Raw genomic sequence first — 16,101 nt, forward strand, 5'->3', positions numbered from 1 at the left:
CACAGGCACAAACTGAAGCTTGCTGTCCACAGGTGGAATTTCTTTTCCCTCAGAAAAGCTTTAGTTCTGCTTTTGACCTTTCAACTGGTTGAATCAGACCCACTCAGATTATCTAGGATAATCTCTTAGTTAATGTGGACTGACTGTAGACTTTAATCACATCTGTGAAATACCTTCACAGCAGCACCTAGATTAGTGTTTGATGGAATAACTAGGGACTGTAGCCTGGCGAAAGGGACACATCCAAAGACGGTCACAGTGATGACATCCAAATGTAAAGTATAATAAAATTGGGACTTCCCTGGCAGTCCAGTGGTTAACACTCTGAGCTTCCACTGCTGGAGGGCGCAGGTTCGATCCTCGGTTGGGGAACTAAGATCCTACATGTTGCATGATGTGGCAAGAAAATTTTTAAAAATGATAATTAATAAAATATAAATTTAAAAAATAAAATATAATAAAATCCTTCTATGATGCTGTAGTGGTAGTATAAAAAACTAAGTCGCATAAATCTCAGTGTTGAGATTCATATAATGACCAAGATAAGTTTGTTGAAGAGGATGGGAAACATATTCTGACTGCCTTATATTCAAATTCACATAATCACAGGGCACAATATTTATCTCTGGATTTCACTGTAGCTATTGTGAAAGTTCTCAAAAGGAAGTAATAATCAACTGATTAGATGATTATGTAAATTAACTTTCTTTCTATGTAAATTTTGTGATACTTGCCAAGGATGATGCCTTTCTTCTAAGAAATTTGAAAGCATAATTAAAACAGTATTAACTCTCAGCATAAAAATATGCTAATAGTAAATAATAATGATGATGACGGGTGCTATTTTTTGTCCAATTATTGTAGTCAAAATACCCTTTATCTATTTTAATCCACAGTATTTTCTCCTTTTTCCAACTGAGGAAACTATGCTCCCAAGAGATTGAGTAACTTTTTCAGGTAATAGCTCAGATTCAAATCTAGGCCTAATGCCACAGTTCAGAGTTTTCTAGACCACATTCCCCTGTTATTCCCCGATAACAGAACTGAGTTTCTTTTTAACATCTTTATTGGAGTATAATTGCTTTACAATGGTGTGTTAGTTTCTGCTTTATAACGAAGTGAATCAGTTATACATATACATATGTTCCCATATCTCTTCCCTCTTCAGAACTGAGTTTCTAGTGAGACCAACTTACTAAGCATCATACTAGATGATGATTCCTCTCTATGCATTAGGTAAATAATCATAACAGAAAAACCTATACATAAAGTTGTGGATATTAACACAAAACCTAGGTTAGTTTATTCTTGATTTTAAGTCACTAAGTAGATTTGGCTAAATCAGAATTGAGACTGTCAAGCTGTCTGGGCCCCAGGGAGCCTTGGGTACACCAAAGCCCACTTGGATTCTGATGTCACAGAACTTTCAAAAACTTGCTGACTGTGGCAGAAATTTTGGGAATGCTTAGATACCCAGACAGTTTCTTAGATTGCATAGATCTCACAACCCCTTTTGGAAAGTTTCACCCTGATGCACATTTGGGGTTCGATTATGTACCGATTTGTCTGAAGTACTACGGGTTTTATCTATAGTTGCCAAGACTTTGGAAGAGAAGGTGGAGGTGATAAAGTCAGGGGCCCTGGGGTCCTCCTGCCAGCTTTGACACTCCTGCTGTGCTGCCGACCAGGACTCCTTCAGCCTGACATAAAATGGCAGGGTTTTAACATGCCTATAAACTCATGATTGGTATAGTAATTAGAATTCCTTAGTTGATTGCATCATTTGTACAAAAAAAAAAAAAACCCAAAAAACTTTGTTACCGTAGTTTGTCATGCATTTTTGCAAATGATGAAAAAAATTTAATTGTATAATTTATCTTATTGATCATCTGTTCAGGTACACTTACATTTGAAATTTTGTAATAGTAAATACGGTGAAACTACAGGATCCGTGGTTGGTTGGATTCTTGCCAGAGGAGCCGGAGGGCCGACTGTAAGTTCTACAAGGATTTCCCACCTCCTGGAGGGTGGAGATCCCAAACCCCCTGTTCAAGGGTCAGCTGTATTCCCTAATAAGCAGATGAGGAAACAGGTTTAAATAATTAAATGACTTTCCCAAATTCTTGAAGCAGTTAGGAGGCAGAACCAGGATTCAAACCCAGCTGGACATCTCTCAGCTTTAGAGCTCTTAACCACTTCGAGTCAGTGGGATTTTACTGTCACAGAGAGAAGGGCTGGAAAGTGAGCTTGCGAGCTTTGGAAAAAACCAGTAACCAAGTAAACAAAGGTCAGATAAATGATCCTGGAAAGGCTCTTAATCAAATAGATACATTTTTATTAGTAGAAAGAAGAAAAATAGAATGTTTACTTTTTTTTTTTTTTTGCGGTGCGCGGGCCTCTCACTGCCGTGGCCTCTCCCGTTGTGGAGCACAGGCTCCGAACGCGCAGGCTCAGCGGCCATGGCTCACGGGCCCAGCCGCTCCGCAGCACGTGGGGTCTTCCCGGACCGGGGCACGAACCCTCGTACCCTGCATCGGCAGGCGGACTCTCAACCACTGCGCCGAATGTTTACATTTTTAAGAAAACAGTTTTTTTTTAGTTCATCACTCAAGATTTACCACTGAAAACAGCTGAGCTTGTGGAGAAAGGCACACAGCCAGGTCAATGTGAGGAGGCCAGGAGCAACTGCTTCCCAGTGCGCGGGCAAGGAGTTTATTCTCATTTCGGACATAATCTCTGAGGGGGCCTAAGCTGGGTCTACACACCCCAAACTTCTCTGGTAACTATTGCTATTGCTATCACTTTTGCTTTTCTGGACTTAACACTGGAAGAACTTTTTCTTCAGGGATGCTGGGGACTCCTTGGGAAACTGTTAGTACCTAGGGAATTTCACTGTTCTCTCACCGCCTCTTCCAGGATTTATCTAATGAGCAAAGTAACTGCAAATGGCACGGAAGACATTTCCCTCTGACAGGAAGAAAGATGGAGTCTTCTTGTATGACTTACCCAAAGGTATTCGTAGTCTTAAATGCCGTGATTAACTTGGATTGCAAGACATCACAGTATTTTATGTTCATCTGTGTGAAGGCTACTATTGCCAAGTAACAGGTTCTGTTAGATCTCTCTCCAGGGCAAAAGGCTTCTCGTGAAAACATTTACAGTAAAACAAGATGCACATTGAAGGAAAAATAGACAAATAGAGAAATGTAATCTGACAGAGATGTGATGACAACCAAAAAAAAAAAAAAATCAGCTCAGTCTTGATTTCTAGCCCTACCTTTCCCCCTGGAGTTCTCATCTTTCTTTTCCACTAGGCACTAAACTCCCTGAGGGCAGGGCCCTGTGCTTGTTTATCATTTCTCCGGCACCTAGCATGGTGGCTCACAGAGAAGGGCGATTCTCAAAAGTCTGGAAATGGACCTTTTGATAATAGAATGTTGATGGTTAAAATCAAAATGGACTTACCCAAACGAAGTAGCAAGTGCTAAGATCAGCACACAGGGCTTCAGTCTCCAAGTCCAGTAACCTGCCCACTACTATATAAACCTGCTTCCTTGACTTAGAGGAGAAAGTAATCAGAAGGTTTTCTGACACTGAGTTTAGGCCAGTTTAGGAGACAAGTGTGTGGAGTGGACAGAACTGCTAAAATTTTTTTTTCAACGTCTTTATTGGAGTATAATTGCTTTACAATGTTGTGTTAGTTTCGGCTGTATAACAAAGTGAGTCAGCTATATGTATACATATATCCCCATATCCCCTCCCTGTTGCGTCTCCCTCCCACCCTCCCCATCCCACCCCTCTAGGTGGTCACGAAGCACTGAGCTGATCTCCCTGTGCTATGCGGCTGCTTCCCTCTAGCTATCTCTTTTACATTTGGTAGTGTATATATGTCCATGCCACTCTCTCACTTCATCCCAGCTTACCCTTCCCCCTCCCCGTGTCCTCAAGTCCATTCTCTACGTCTGTGTCTTTATTCCTGTCCTGCCCCTAGGTTCATCAGAACGATTTTTTTTAGATTCTGTATATATGTGTTAGCATACGATATTTTTCTCTTTTTGACTTACTTCACTCTGTAGGACAGACTCTAGGTCCATCCACCTCACTACAAATAACTCAGTTTCATTTCTTTTTATGGCTGAGTAATATTCCATTGTATATATGTGCCACATCTTCTTTATCCATTCATCTGTCAATGGACACTTCGGTTGCTTCCATGTCCTGGCTATTGTAAATAGTGCTGCAGTGAACATTGGGGTGCATGTCTCTTTTTGAACTATGGTTTTCTCAGGATATATGCTAATAGTGGGATGAGATGCTAAATTTTTATTTGTTAAACCTGGCAACCCTGAGAGTAGTGCACATATGTATACAGTTTTTTGACCCTATAATGTGCAAGTCATGGCATGTTCCTCTTGTTTATGAGGCTGGTCTGTGACTACATCTTGTGGTCTTGACTAAATATGCTGGGGTAGAGGAGGACGTGACTCCTGGTGCAGCTGAGGAGCAGATACAGATGGACGGATAACAGAAGTAAAAGGTGTGTTTTGTAACTGTTTTGTGTAATCTCAGTTTGTTGGTAAATGACTGGTGATGGTGATATGGACAAAATGTATTCAATAACCACCTCCATCAGGGAAATTTTGGTCGGGAAAAGTTTTCAATTGCTAGCATTAGACATCCATGTGTTGAATGCCATTTCAACACTTGCAACAGAAATTTGGAGTTTAAAGCACTTTCACCATAGTTTTGGCAGGACTGGGAACACATTTTTTTTTCAGCTGTTCTTCCTGATGGGTGCTATAAATAGCTTTGGGGAAGTATATAATTATCTCAAAGTAGAAGCTAAAGATAAAAAGCTGCTTGAGATTTTAAAGGAACATTTAATAGGTGTTATTATGTAACATTTATTAAGTATGCTCACTGTGCTCATTGTCTTTGCCAGGAAGAAACTTGGAATAAAAAGTCAATCCAAGATGTGACATGTATAAATAGACCAAAAGGTATATTAACATGGTGCCAGAACAAAGGGTTGATTCAATAAAAAAGATAATTTGGGAAACAAAAAAGGCAGCCAGATCAGTACAGTGTTGTGTAGAAATGAAGAAAACTTATATTTAGTAACATATCTTTAAAATACTGGCAGTTTAAAACAAGGGTGCATAACCACATAAAAACAGGTAACATTATGGTATGTGTATGGGTAGTACTGTGTTTTTGGCAGCTAGCTCAGCCTTTTATATATAAAAGGAGTTCACTTCTCTGTTCAATGAATAAATACTAAAAGATTTAAGTATTAAATAAAGATCCATTGTTGGCCAAAGCTAGGTCAGTGTTATAAAGAATGATTTCAGTCATTGGCTCCTGGCTAAGACTGTGATTGCTGTTTAAAGCCTATAGAAAGTCCACAACCAAGTAATCACATTAGAGACGTCCGTCGTTTATTTGATGCCTGCTGAATGATGCAAGTACTATATCTACATAAATACATAATCTCTAATTCTTATAATAATTCTAGCAGGTAGATATTATCATTCTGTTTTACAAATCCTTCAAGGTTTTAAGTAGTTAGATGAATTTTAAGAGGCGACAGGACTTACAAAGTGGAGATACAAGAATTCAACCCCACGTCTATGTGAACACCAAAACTTAGGGGTTTTTTTCATGTTGTAGTACTATCTATCCAACCTTTTGCCTATGCATTCTTGTTTCCTTCACCTTATTTCTCCTTCACTTATGAAGACTTTTCCTTTAGAACCTGATTGTCCCACTCAACCTAGCTTGGACTTCATGATTTATCCTGTGGCCTCTCGTCCTGCCCTCAGCTTTTCCTCAACTCTTCTATGATCTAGCCCTAAGCTCTGGTGATCTGTCTACATTCCTCACATCCTCATTTTGGTATATACTAGGTTCAGCATTGCTAAGGCTAAGAACTCCTGTGTGCTGATAATTTACATAGATGCCACCCCACAAGATGAATATCCTTATTATGGCCTGAAGTCATGTGCTTCTTATTTGCAGACAAGAAGCACAGAAAACCAAAGATCCTTATGAAGCATTATTGACCCTTATATCCTCAGAGAATTTCCTAAGAGAACTTCTTAATATAGGGCAGAAATCCGATCAGGCCAGGAAGGCACACAGCTCCTGGAGGCCAGCACCAGCAGAGCTCTTTTGAGATCTAAATAATCCAAACAGTTAACAAAGAATGATTCTTTGTGTTGCGGTTCTTCCTGGGAAGAGATTCAGACGTGGTGACCACTAGAAAGGCAGGCAAGATTTTGGTAGCAAAGTTCCCAAAGTAAGGAACTTTGGTGAAGTTCCTACTCAGACTTTTAACCCAGATCTGAATACCTCCTTCCTCGGGAATGTTAGGTTGGCCAAGAGATCATGGAATGCCTAGAGGCATGTGGCTCTTGTCATGAGGTCCTGATTGTCTCAGAAGCAGGGTTTCATGAATGTTTACCCTCTTCTGCAGCCTGGGTGCTCATCTGGGTGCTTTCAGCTTAATCCCAGGCTGACACAAAGTAGTATTTATGCCATTAAAGGGTTAGGAATAACATGAGAGTGAAAACAGCAGTTCCTTTCTCTTCCAGAAAGGGGTCAGTTATCCCCAGTAATATACGCAGCAGTTAATTACTAGCTTATGAGAAAACTGAAATCTAAGGCATGGATACGGTGAGGAAGTAGAACATGAGAACACTGTCAATGTGTGGCAGGTGCAGACCAAAGTTAAATAAAAGAATTTGGGAAATGATTGAACCTTGAGAAATGGGGTTTGCAGGAATGAGGCCAGTGAGTAGAGGCTTCACGAAGCTAATGGATAAAGAGCTGGCTATTAAAGATGAGGGCTGAAGTTGTCTGGATTTGCACAGAAAATGGACCTTTGCTGCCCTCATATCTCTGCCCAAATCCTGTACCATGTGCTCTATTTGTCTTCATGCCCAGCAACCCAACTGGCTCACAGGCCTCCTGACTCAATCCCCATTACTTACTGTGTTGTGAATGGCTTCCTTCCTTGACTTTTGGGAACGCTTTCCTAGCATTTGGTTTTGCTTCCTTCTTATACTACAATTGAAATTCTTTATCTATGCTTCCTCAGGCCACTCTGGACAGTCATCTCCCCTGGTCTAACCGTAACCCTGGGTGTTGTTATCCTGGCCCGACAAATGTGACATGAACATCAGTGGGTATATTCAATAAAGTAGCGCTAGCTTTTTTGACAGCAAACTCCTCAAATCAGTATCTGAACAACAATAGTTTATTTCTTTTTCATATAACAATTCAATTTACATGTTCCTGGTTTGGCTCCAAGTAATCATTCAGGAATCCAGGATGATAGAAACTCTACATCTTCAGCATGTGGATTCCAATGTGCCAATATCCAGTCAGTAGACTGGATAAAGGTACCATGCCTGGACACCTGGGAGATTTTATGGGCCAAGCCTGGAGGTGGCATTCATCACTTCTCCCCCATATTTCATTCGATAAAATTTGGCCACATTGGATACACCTTCTTGCAATGGAGACTGAGAAATGTGGTCTAGTTGTGTAACCCCTGATGAAGTAGAAATGAGTTTTGGTGAAAACGGTGTTTTCTGCCACAGTAGAGCCAGCAGTGACCTCTTTGTTTCTGACCAGAGTATCCCAAAGAGAAGAAACCACCTGAGACCATGGGCTTCCCTCACTGTTTGGTAGTGACACAGGGCAATTACCCCATATGCAGGCCCAGCTTCCCTTTGAAAGACTTCCCCTGACATAGTCTAGCACCTAGATTTCCTTATGCTATTGATGAACTCTGTATCTGAGGCTGAGAAATTTATGGGTGAGCCAGAGTGAGTAAAAATCTTGATATCCTGGCCGAGAAGAGAGACAAATAGATGAACAATCCCATACTCATGACCAGCCAGACTCCTCCTGAAGCACCATGCAGGATTTCTGGAAGTGTTTCAGGCCACATCAGGTCATCCGACTTGACAGCAAGTGTCTCCATAATCTGTCATCTGTACGGGGACATCAGGCAATGTGTTGCTGTGTATAGGAAGGAGTTCTGGTTGTTGGTACACATTTTATTTAACAGCGAGGAGAACCTGAAGGTCTCAGGAATGCTTTCTGGACACTTACTGACATGATACTTACATGATTTATTAGTCTGGGCCATAAAATCAGTTGTCTATGCATAGAAAGTCAGCTGGTAAGCCAACCATACAGTCTCATTGGCTGAGGACTGGAGATAACCCATGTGAGTGGAGGATGCATGTTGTTGCCATATGAAAGTGCAGTCAATGGGTATGTCTACAGTTGTACCCTAGAGAAACCAGCTACTTCTGTAAATATTACCCTCCCTCTATTCAAGGTGCCCTTTACTCAGTGATGGGAAATGTGCAGCCTGCTCTAGTAAGTGCAACTGCTGGGTTTTCTCTTCTCTTCCTCTAGCTTGTTCTCCTCTTCTCTCTTAAGCCAGTGGATTCTGGGTGCTCATGGGACTGAGGTGAACTGGGCACAAACCCATAGAATGGTAGTTGTAGAAAATCCTCTTTTCTGGATCCTGGTGCCTAGGCTCAGCTGCTGAGCTGCCCCAAATTTGTGCAAGTGTGAATATATACCACTGATTCCCACTGGGGGATGGACACTGGGGGATGGACACTGGGGGAAGGCGCATGACCCATGAATGTCTGGGTGGTAAATCACATAGAACCCCTGGTGCTAGAGGTCAACCATATGACCACACAGGCATAACATGTAAAAGTGGATCTTAACCTCATGTGTCTATGACCCTAGCATTTGTGCAAACTCATGAATTAGATTCTCCTACCTTCTGACCATATTTCTTAATTCTTCCATTTATGAATTCACTGTACTTTTAGAATCTGATGCTTGGCCATAAATTCCTGTTTTAGCTCCTTGATCATGATTCATATTATGCTCCTGGAATTGTGGCTGCAAGCTTCCTTGGGAAAATATTTCGGCTGGTCCAAGATTTCCCCAAGATTCCTGTTGATCACCTAAGCCTTAATCTGCAGCTCTCCTGCTGGGGCTTCCTGGGCCTCAGGAGCTGAAGATGGGCATATGTGACCATTTGAACAGATAGGACAAATCCTCAATGAAGGTCAGTGCCCTAACTTGCCTGTATCTCGATTCTTTTGCCTCTAAATTACTGTATTCCAAATATTTGTGTGTATGTGGGAAAAGCCCATTTAGCTTATTAAAAGTACAGAGCCCCAAACAAGACCTACTGGGTCAGAATGTTTAGTAAACAGTTTGGTCCCTATTCTGTTTTCTAGGAGGTACTCTCATCCACTGCTTCCCGTGGCTACATCTTAGTGGGTACTGGGGAGAATGAGCTATCTATTCATATCATCATGGCACATTCTACTTTGAGCTAGTAGAGTTTCAGGGTCCTAGGAGTTGATTTAGAGTTCAAGCAAAGCAACTTCCTTAACAACTTAGGAGACTTCCCACCCACCACCTCCCTTTCATTCCCTGGATTTCATGGGCTAGCAACCCAAAGTCAGACATCATATCAAGGCGTAGCTTTTGAAAGATGAAACTGGGCATGGGAATTTCAGTCCCTCAGTAGCTGGTGTTGCGTTAGTCTCAGACATAGGCGTATGCACTTGACTCTCAACTAAATGGCTTTCATTCTGGTCTCTGCCTAGGGAAAACATTAAACAATAGTTGTGGTATGAGTCACCAGTAATTTGCCTCTTGATCCTAGGCTCCATCCCAGCTTCTACTTTGCAATTAAGTTCGTTGTTCCCATTGTCAGTCATTCCTAGAGTGCATGACAGCAGATAGTTGAGTGGGAACACATCCCAATTTTGTCTCCTGGAATAACTCTTCCCTGCCTTTTCTGGCAAGAACCTTAACTGACAGCAAAGCATTTCATCTTTTCCAGCCCCTGGTTTCATTTCACTGGATTTTTAGCCAACTCAGATTGCAGGCCACAGGCAGAAATCATTTCCATCAGCATATTCATAATTTTCATTCCTTTCTGCTTTGAGATGGGCCAATTTCAGCTGAGCCTAAGTGAATCTTTTCATTGTAGGACCTTACAGAAAGGCACAATAAATAACACTCTTATCTCTTTTCTTATCAAGTCTTTTACTGGGAAACTTCAAGAGGCACATGGTCTCAATCCCAAGATACAAGAGTAAATATTTTTCTGCTCCTCATCCGGGATTACCAACTTTCCTGCCCAAGATGGAAAGTCTACTTTCTACCCTACCTTTGCCTATTCCATTTTTTTCCCCATTACTTGCACTATCCTACTTCCAGTTCCTATTTTTTTTTCTAAATTCTATGAGGACTCTTTTCACTTGTAAGTGACAGAAAACCACACAGTCTGGCTTGGGTCTAAGGAACATGCTGTACTCTGGAGCCCAGAAGTGCATGGGCTAAAAGTGAGGGGAGGAATGAGTGGTTCTCTAAGAAAGAAATTGGGGTACAATGATTAAAAGGATGGTCTATCAATATTGAGTGGTTAAAAATGAACACATTTTCATTACATTTGGTTTCTCAGCTGAGCTGCTGAATGCTGCTGGAGACTATTACACAACCCTAAAGATCAGTGACATTTCAAGTTCATGTTCTTCAACTTTATTTTGACTTCAGTCCTACTCAATGAACTTTTCACATTGCCCTGGTCATGTCTTTTACAGGTTCCAGAAATAATTATTCCTAACCTCACCATTCTTCCTTAGGCCCAGCTCCCCATTCAGCAGATTGCCTTGTCTTTTACTTCCTACAGGAAATTGTAGGATAAAAGTTGAGACCTCCCTCAACTTCTTGTTTCTACATATACAAATTTGTCTATATTGAGACCAGTTTTACCTCCTTTCCTGCTCCTGTGTCCTCTACTTCAGCCTTCTCTCCTATAAAGGAAACCTCCAGTTATCATTGCACCCTCTCTCCTATATTTGCAAAGTCTTCCTCTATGTGCATTCCTCTCACAGTCAGAGCTGGATCTACCTACCAGAAAGCGAACGAAGCTTAAATAATCTTCAGGGCTTCTAATTTGCCTGAGCCCCTTTCAAGGCTCTGGGTGGGACTTAGTGGTGTAGTCACATGATCATATGTATTTGCACAATGTGCAAAAATAAGATATGTTAATGGTAATATTTCTGTATATACTTTCTCATTCACTCTAGGACCACCGTGTCCACTTTGATTCACCTTCTGTCACATTTCCTTTGTGTTTTGGAGGGAAGTAGGCATTTTGGGATCCAAATTGAATTGAGGACACATTTTATTTTAGATTTAGTGGGATGAGTATACAGTTAAGTTATTGCTAGCAAGACTAGGGTAGGAATGGCTTCCAGGAATACTCCCACTCCTCACTGTGCTGGCTCACAACTGCAATGTGATATGAAGGTGCTGTGCGAATGCATCTTTTGGTGCCTGGCACCGGAAGTATGAGGATAGTGTAGGAGAAACAATATTTGAAGTATTTGGAGCCAGAAATTAATCTGTGGAGATTTCTTTCAGTCTTCACATATGTAAAATTATAAGTAGAGAATTCAGTTCTCATTGAAGCCTAGTGAAAGCAGAAGTTCTCTTTCTGTTGGCAACATATTAAATAATACAATAAAAAATTCAGCTTACATATAAGTTTCTTTTGGGATGGGAATAATGTGAAGGAGAATTTATCAGAATTCCTGTGTTTGCAAAACAGAAACATTTAGCAGTATTACAAATGACAAGTGTCTATGTTGAAATCTCATGTTTTATACATTCCAAACATTAATATTAAAAAATAAATTTTGAGCAATGACATCAGAATGACTGAATCATCTTCTTGTTATCTCTATTAAGAGGTGTCCCCAATTCAATTTGGGACCCCTCTATTTTTATTTTGCTATATGAAAAATGGAATATTTACTTCAAAATATATTTCTTTGATATTGGACCAAATAATATATCATATCTTCATTTGCCTTTTCTATTTATTTACATATGATCTATGTTGCCCATTTTTCTCTCTGGGTGATTGCCTTGGCAATTTGTGAGAGTTTTTCTAATGTACAGAAGACATAGCCTTTGCATCAGTTTCTCTTGCCTCTGGCCATCTGCTTTTGGATATTTAAACCACTTGCTGACCTTCCTGTCTTCCCATGTTCTGTCTTCTCTCTGCTTTCTTCAGGTCATGAGCATTCCTCAGGGTAGTCTTCTGTAAACTTCTCCAACCCCATTTGTCAATGACAGATCCTTTGCTATCTGTTCCCAAAGCATAACTCTGTATACTTCCTTTTTCTAATGCTGTTCACAGTCATAATTGCTTGTTTATTGTTTGCCTTCTACAACAGTGTAAAATCCATTAGGGTAAGGACTGTGTCACTTGTTTGACCATAGTCATCATTTCTCTGCTCTCTTTGCTAACAGAACGCTATTCTGGTGTCTATCCTGTCCCCAACTCAGCCCATGTTCCTCAGTAGACTATGCTCACACCTCACTCTAAGTAGCCCTGATTGACCTAATATCCATCTCCTTTGCCAATAAATTTTTCAAAAGTGGGAATGTGTTGCTATTTGGGCCAGCAAGGCACCAGGAGAGATTTGATGGGAGTATCTACTTTGTCTTCTGGGGAAACTTTCAAAATGCAATTCTGTCTTCTTCTGGACATGTGATACATGGAAATCTGATTCTTCCTATAAGACTGAAGACGGGGCTTCCCTGGTGGCGCAGTGGTTGAGAGTCTGCTTGCCGATGCAGGGGACACGGGTTCGTGTCCCGGTCCGGGAAGATCCCACATGCTGCAGAGAAGCTGGGCCCCTGAGCCATGGCCGCTGAGCCTGCATGTCCGGAGCCTGTGCTCCGCAACAGGAGAGACCACAGCAGTGAGAGGCCTGCGTACAGCAAAAAAAAAAAAAAAAAAAAAGACTGAAGACGAAGTCAATGCACAGAGGAAGGGAAAACCAAGAGAATCTCACTGATATAGAGCTGGAGTCCATAGATTATGTCACTCCCGAAACGCACATCACTGCTGGACTTCTGGTTGTGTGTGCCAATAAATGTCTTAAGTTAAGCCAGTTTGAGTTGAGTTTTCTACTACTTGTAGCCAGATGCACTATACCTAAGCTATATGACCAGTTCTTAGTTCTCAACAAATACTTACTGAATCAAATAGAAAATTCTCTCCCATATATAATACATGTGTCTTCCTTGGTATATACTTTTTTTAAAATCTCCTTACTTTTTAATTTTATTTAATCATAAGATAATATTCATGTTTGATAGTCAAAGCAATATAGACATATGGAAAAAACCTTTAATCTTTACTTTCTTCTTTCTAATTATACCTTCCTGATGTAACCAATGTTAACCATTAGTTATATGTACTTATGTATTTTCCTTTATGCTTATAGAAACTAATATATGTCTATCATGTTAGTTTTGTTTGTTCATTTTACAAAATCTGTCATCATACTCTATACATTATTGTGGAATATCTTTGTTTTTTAATTAATAGACCATAGCTGTTTTTACAGGTCAGTCTCCATAGATATAACCTATTCTTAATAACTGCATACCACAACTATATCTCATTGCATCTTTGCTCTGCTTAAATGTCTCTCACAGAGTTTTATTCACATTATTTTCTTTAACTATAGAGCCTTTAACTGTTTTCTCTTTTGTTGTTCTACTTTATGCCTGTGAATTTGGAGCTTTAGAAGAACATAGTGGTTGATGGAGTCACTTAGGTATTGGGAGGAGTATGTAAAGTTCACAAGTGTTAAGGCATCTAGTTTACCATTTGGGAATTTTATTTATTTGTTTTTTAAAAAGATCATCCTTTCTTTTGCTTATCATAATTGGAAATTTTTTTCTTCTGTGCTCTTTGTAACAAACCATACCTGAGGAACAGCCCCAGGGAGACTTTTCAGCTGCCACTAGTAAAGTAATGGTTTCACAAGGGATCCAGAAATTAGATAAAACCCAGAAAAATCTAATATTTTAACCCTAACCCAGCAAATAAGGACTGTGTTCTTCCTTTGAACTGAAGATTTAACTCTTAGGTATATTACTTTATTTATCATCATTGGGGGACATACCTTTTATTTTTTAATATTAATTCTTGCTGATTGGGGATAGTTTAATTCCTTGTTAGTAGATATGCTATAGCTATAGTTGAATTTACAATAGCCAGGACATGGAAGCAACCTAAGTGTCCATTCACAGATGAATGGATAAAGAAGATGTGGCACATATATACAATGAATATTAGCCATAAAAAGAAACGAAATTGAGTTATTTGTGGTGAGGTAGATTGACCTAGAATCGGTCATACAGAGTGAAGTAAGTCAGAAAGAGAAAAACAAATACCGTATACTAACACATATATATGGAATCTTGAAAAAGAAAAAGGTTCTGATGAACCTAGGGGCAGGACAGGAATAAAGTTGCAGACGTAGAGAATGGACTTGAGGACATGGTGGGGTGGTAGGGGAAGCTGGGACGAAATGAGAAAGTAGCACTGACATATACACACTACCAAATGTAAAATAGATAGCTAGTGGGAAGCAGCCACATAGCACAGGGAGATCAGCTCGGTGCTTTGTGACCACTGAGAGGGGTGGGATAGGGAGGGTGGGAGGGAGGCACAAGAGGGGGGGGATATGGGGATATATGTATACATATAGCTGATTCACTTTGTTATACAGCAGCAACCGACACAACACTGTAAAGCAATTATACTCCAATAAAGATGTAATATATATATATATATATGCTATAGTTGAAAGTGTGAGTAAGTAAGTGACTTTATGATGTCAGTTATGTCAGTTCTTCCCACCTCCCTTGGAAGGTGGAAGAAGATATGGAGGAAGAAAAAAACAGCGATTTCAAACTGAGAGAAAACTAAAATTACCTGGCACACTTGTGCTCAAGGTGGCATACAATCAGGATTTTTCCTGGTTTCCCTAAGGAACAATTCATTCTTGACAACAGCTAAACCTAATTTCAGAGACACAAAAAAAGAGAGAGGGAGAGAGCCGGGAGAGAGAGGAAGGATGATATGAACTAATTTGGACAATATAATAAGGGCAAGACACAGGGAGTCACAATATTTCCAAGCAGTTTTTATCAGCTAACCACCAAGGAGAACCAAACAGAACACCCTGTGGTAAATCAACGTATAAGCCAGATAGATAAAGGCAGCTGTGGTTTCTGTGTAAGTTCAAAGCACAGATGAAAATTAGCTCTTCTGGGTATAGTCATTTTAGACTCTAGGAACATGGGTAATTTTCTGAGGTTAGAAATATTGCAAAGACTAAAGCATGCTTTTTCCTGAGATAACTGTACTCAGCTTGTCTAGGTATAAAATGAGCCAAGGCTTAGGGAGAGTAAATCCTGAGTCCTTCATCAAGTCATTGAAAACGAAAACAGAAACAAAACAAATGAACAAATAGATGAACAAAGCAAGACCAAAAATCTTTTTACTTTTATTCTTAGGATAGCTATATAAATATATTTGGGTTTTCTTAGTTTTGGGTTTTTATCACAATGAGCTGAGGTTTTATTTTGTGAAATACACTTTTTCCTGGGTAGAATATGCTGATAGCCTTCTGTGGGTGGAGTGATACAGAGAGAAGCTTGAGAACAGAGGGAAATTCTCTCAATTGTACTAATAGCCTGGATTTTGTAATTCGCTGAAGGTTAATGGAAGCAAATTACTAAGTAAGCACTCTAGGGTACACTTGGATCCTTTTTGACATAATTAGAGTTTTCTATTCTGTAGCCAGTAATATTTTAAAATGATGTTTCAGGTAATTTTAGTTTGCTCTTTGCATGATTTTATTGTAGTACATAGGGTCCTATTTCTAGGAAGATTGAATTTTGAGTGCCAATTTCTACTTTAATTTAAAGGCTCCATGTGTGTTGGCCTCAAAGCAGTTATCAGCAGAAAACTTATCTTTAATAATTTAAGCTGGAGTTAACCAGGTAGCAATTAGCATGCCCGACAATCTGCATAATCTGAAAAGAATTCTGGTGCGCCTTAACTCTTTTCTTACCAGAGATACAGATTACCACAATTTTTAGTCAAATTTTATAGGTCAGCACAAGGTGAGAAGAATTTAGTGAAATTTTGGTACAGATGGAGTAATC

The sequence above is a fragment of the Phocoena sinus genome, chromosome 12 (genome assembly GCF_008692025.1).
Source record: "Phocoena sinus isolate mPhoSin1 chromosome 12, mPhoSin1.pri, whole genome shotgun sequence".
Classification (NCBI taxonomy): domain Eukaryota; kingdom Metazoa; phylum Chordata; class Mammalia; order Artiodactyla; family Phocoenidae; genus Phocoena; species Phocoena sinus.